Here is a 5,279-nt window from a genome sequence, read left to right as displayed (position 1 = left end):
AATGCAAATTAAGACTGCTTGTGTTTCAGAACATTGGTATCTGAACACTCAGCAATGGAGTGGTCTTTATGCCAGCCAACCATTACAAATTTAATCGTTTTTTATTGCCTGTTTTTCTGAAGTCCCTCCTTTACCTGGGTTGGAAAATCAAGGCACTTAACATCTGGAAAAATTAAAGCTTTTGGAAGTTTGCCGGTCTGATTGCCATGGTGTTGTTACAGAGTTTTTGTTCCTTATGATTCTTTCATGCAGCCCAAATATTAATTGCCAGAGATCAAATTCAGTGCAAGTGGTTCAGTTGTTTTCTATCATTTTAATTTGCCCATATGGAACATTCCCAAAGCATCAAAAGTCATCAATATTTTTGGAGCACTGAGTAGCTCAGAAGTTATCATTTCTATATCAGAAGTAATTTTGAGTGATTCTAAAGTCTTCTCCCTCTAATAAATGCCACCACTGAGGTATTTTAGCTGGTATCAGCAATGCCACAGATACTGGGTATAACAGTAGCAGCGAAAAAATATAAGGAGTGTGGTGGGGGGAGAAACAGAACTGAAATGCTCTCGCAAAAGGAAGTTAGATTAATTTTCCCACTGGATTTTTCTTGTTTACACTTAGCTTGAAATCTTGGAAGGAAATGTAATGAAATTATTCCTTGGTTATTTTACTTTGAAAAATAGCCATATCCACTGGGAAAACAAGAAAACCTTAAAAATATAAACAAGTTATATTCAAGTGAGTCACTCGTTCTTCTATCCTAGTGCCATCTCTCTCTACTCTCTGCAGCATTTCCTTCTTACCATCTCCAGCCACCTTTTCACTCCCTTCACACTTCCAACTATTAATTTTTCTCCCAATGACATTCTCCTCCACCCTCTAAAGTCAGTTTGAGAAGCTAGCTGTCACTTCTTCATGGACACAGGCATTTGGGGTACACTATGGTGGTGTGGAATGGGCCAGCCTTTCCTGCTGATGAGATCTGGCTACCCTTGACCAGAGAGCTGATTCACACGTGATGAACTCTGCAGGAGCCTCCATGCCCTAAAGGACTAGTGACACTGGACAATCCTCAAGGACATTACTGTATCTCAGTGGTTGAGTAGAACAATACAACCGTATTGTGGTGCAGGATGATTGTTATTCTCTTCCCTTATTTAGACTCATGACAGTTTTTGTCACATTTGTCTTTTATGATCAGAATTTTGAATTATCCAGGCTTTTGTTTGTGTAACTATAAAATATTATAGTAATATGTGCTTTCTAAGTATGGACAACTCACCAGGATAAACCTGTGAATCTGTGTCCCTCTCATTACAGCTGAGCATTCCCAGAACAGTTCTTAGGATCTGTATCATCTAATATATGTACGTATCTAACAAGTGATTTTGAAGAGTTTACTAATTTTCCTCATTTAAAATCTTGGATGATCAGTTGTTGGATTTGAGCACATTTCTTTGGCTTTTGATCGCCCAACATCAAACTACAGACTTTAACATAAATTCTAGACGTTTTGCAACCTACTTGTAACCAGATTCAGGTTTCCTAATTTTTCAAGAAGGGGGAAGGGCTGTTGGATGCAAAGTGAGCGCTGACCTGCACTGACCCCTTCTGGAAAGCACCAAGAATGTACCATTGGAAACCTGCACTGGTCCTGGGGGTGCGTGTGGGAACTACTTGACCTAATAGCTTTTTCCATCTTGATTCCTATGACTTTTAATCATGTTTGGTTGGAACAGCCTCAGCCTTCAGAAGCTATTTGCATGGGTAAGGCTCTGGAGCAAATATACATGTGATCCATTAACATCCAGCAGACCAGAAAAGGCTCACAGGACCAGAAAAGTTTTTTTGTAGATGGAAGCAGATACACTAATACTTTACAAGAAACAAGAAAAATAACAAAACATAGTCCATTTTCAGACAAGAACATAACACAGATTAGTATGAAAAGAAAAATGGAGCCTTACAGAACATCGACAATGTGTAATCCCAAAGCAGCTCAAACAAGAGAATACGATTTCTTTGAGAACAGTCCCATAAAATCTCTGGAGGCTGTAAGCAGTTAGGGCATAAGTTTCTCAAGTAAAATACGGTACTTCCTTACTCCTGACCAGATCCACATTTTGGAGCACAGGTTCAATTTTTATTCAAAAGGAAAATGACTAATTCTTCAACTGCCAGTGACATTGCATTCTGCTCCTTGGAAACATCCAGTTCTATCTAAACTGGATGACCCACCACAGTGCTGACAAATCACAGACTACAGCTGAACCAGTTTACGGCAAGAAAATCACTTTATTTTCTCTCATGTACGGGGACATCATATTCAGGGCTATATTTCTTCTTCCCTAAACACAAGGGCTTGATGAAATAAACACATTCAAAAATTATCTGCAAGAAATCAGAAATATGTCAAATTTCCAAATTTGGAAAGAGATTATGGGCTTCAACTCAAATTGGCACATGTTTTGTTTTTCTCCTTGGGACTCGATGGTCTGCACTGCTAACAGTTGTAGAAATATGCACAAGACAAAAAAAAATTCTCAGGAGAAGAGACAAATTGCTCAACCCAAGCATGCAGGTTTTTAAGAATGCAATGATCTTCCTTCTTTGCATTAAATTATTTGTTGCTTAAACTCCTTTAGAGACAGCATTTGTTTGAAGGTGAAGCAAGCAAGTGGAGTACTTACTGCATTTGAACTACCACCATGTCGCTGGTCTCCTTCTGTCTGACCAAAAGCCACACCACTGCTTAAGTATCTGTTTCAAAAGTCCCATGACATGGAGAAATTTTTGAACAGCCACTAATCCTCTGTCTACATAACTTTACCATGGTGAGCCAGCACCGCGCTTATCAACTGTTGATTTCCATCCCATAAACTGAGTTTTCCCACTCACAAGAGGCAACAAAGCCAGTAGAAGAAACTGCATTTATTTTAAGCCATTGAATAAACTCTTCTGTTAGGTTGTTTCTTCCCCTAGGATAAAACTCACTTTATAAAGAAAAGAAAACAACAACCAACCCATAAAATTGTGACTTCACTACACCACTGTACCCAGCGATGTTCCTTCTCCTCATAAGGAAATAATTCCCAGACTGGATGGCAGTAAATATTTTGTTTGGCTCCTATGTTTAAGCTTTTGGACAAGTTGAAAATCGCCCTGATTCTAGAAATCATTATATAGCATAAAGCGTTGAGAGAGGAAGAGCTCTCTTCCGGCAAGCATTCTTTCTCAATTTGTTCTCTCAATAAATGGGATGGCCCTGCTTTCACTGCTTGGCATAAAGAACAAGAATCTGGACAGAAGCCCTGCCTTCATTCCCACTTCTTTGGAAAGTCCCAGAGTTGAGAGCTTAGACCTGTAACTGAAAGAGATTTACAAAGTAGACTATAACAAGAAGCAAGTGCAACACACAAGAGGAAGGAGATGGAAGGACCTCCTGTGACAGGAAGATTAAATTATATTTTACAATAAATTTTACATGTATGTTGCAGTTTACATTTTGCACCACATTTTAGATACAAACTAAGAAAAACATACATCTTGGATAAACACTGTTGACCACTTATGAAACAGAATGGCATGAATGTCCATCAGCGTGCATGAGTCACAAGTGATTTTGATTTACTCTGTTAGTTTTCACTTTCTGGATTTTTTTAAAGAGTTGAAATGACAGAAAACAAACAAGCACTTGGAGAAACTCCATGAATGACCTTTGCTCTTAAGTACAGTTCAACTCTAGTATGCTCTTCACGAAGATGCAGCATTACCATCTAAGACAAATTGTTTGTTGGTATCTGAAATCCCAGTGGACTACATGGGTTTGAGCAGCATCTCTAGGCTACCTTGCACCAAAGGCAGGTGTGAGAAGTCAAGCGATGAGGTACGCTAAGAAAGATGATGGGAAAAATGATCTCTCAGCAGCCTTCAAACTGTCAAAGACAAGTGATATTCAAACAAAAATGGAAAGTATTTAAACTAGACTGACTGTTTACAAGACTTATAGCCAGGCAACGCACTGCTTCAAATTGTCACCTGTTGAAACACACAAAACACTACAGGAACAGGCAGGAACCTCAGGATCCCTGAAACATACAGATGTGATAATAGTGATTTGAAACAAACCCCCTCCCTGAATCCCACAGCTGGCCTGAAACCCTCCTTGATGCAGGAGGCATTCCAGAGCCCATCCAGAGGAGCCATATAGTTGAAGGAAAACCACCTCTCAGCCTTCCCTCACTGGAGAACTAGGAGATTCAGGAGCTGTGGCAGGAGCGTAGCTCAGGCTTCCACAACACAAAGGCATCACTACCACTAGATTTACCTCCATCCTCCTAAACATAAGCCAGCTGTGCCCAGGGGATCAAGGAGGCTGGTGGCATCCTGGCCTGTGTCAGCAATGGTGTGGCCAGCAGGACCAGGGCAGGGATTGTCCCCCTGTGCTGGTGAGGCTGCACCTCGAGTGCTGTGTCCAGTTCTGGGCCCCTCACTGCAAGAAGGACATTGAGGTGCTGGAGAGGATCCAGAGAAGGGCAGTGGAGCTGGTGAAGGGTCTGGAGCCCAAGTCCTGTAAGGAATGGCTGAGGGAGCTGAGGGTGTTTAGGCTGGAGGAGGCTCAGGGATGACTTTATCGCTCTCTACAACTCCTAGAAGGGCGTAGCCAAGTGTGGATCGGCCTCTTCCCCCCAGCCATCAGTGCTGGGGGGGAACAAGAGGACACAAGCTCAGGCTGCGCAGGGGAGGTTCAGGTTGGACAGCCGGAGGAATTCCTCTACAAAAAGGGTGATTCGACATTGGAACGTGCTACCCGGGGAGGTGGTGGAGTCACCATCCCTGGAGGTGCTCAAGGAAAGACTGGATGTGGCACTCAGTACCATTGTCTGGTTCCCATGGTGGTGTTCAGTCATGGGTTGGACTCGATGACCTCAGAAGTCTTTTCCAACCTAGCTGAATCTGTGATGCTGTGATCCGGAGCTGATACGACCGCCAGAAAATCCAAGCCCCCAACCAACCAACCAACCAACCAACCAACCAACCAACCAACCAACCAACCAACCAACCAACGGAAAAAAAAAACAAAACAGGAAAACCCAAGCCCAGCACCAACCACAATAAACTTAAAAGAAACAAAAGAAAACAGTGAGAAGAACCACCCCGCGAAGAAGACGCTGGGCAGGAGAACAGATTCCTCCCCTCCTGCCCCCCCCCCCCCCCGGCTCTGCCCCTCGGGCCCCGGGGCGGGCGGGACGTGCCCCGAAATGGCGGCAACGGCAGCGACA

The sequence above is a fragment of the Agelaius phoeniceus genome, chromosome 3, assembly GCF_051311805.1.
Source record: "Agelaius phoeniceus isolate bAgePho1 chromosome 3, bAgePho1.hap1, whole genome shotgun sequence".
NCBI classification, from domain to species: Eukaryota; Metazoa; Chordata; class Aves; order Passeriformes; family Icteridae; genus Agelaius; species Agelaius phoeniceus.
Note: the sequence above shows the minus strand (reverse complement) of the source record.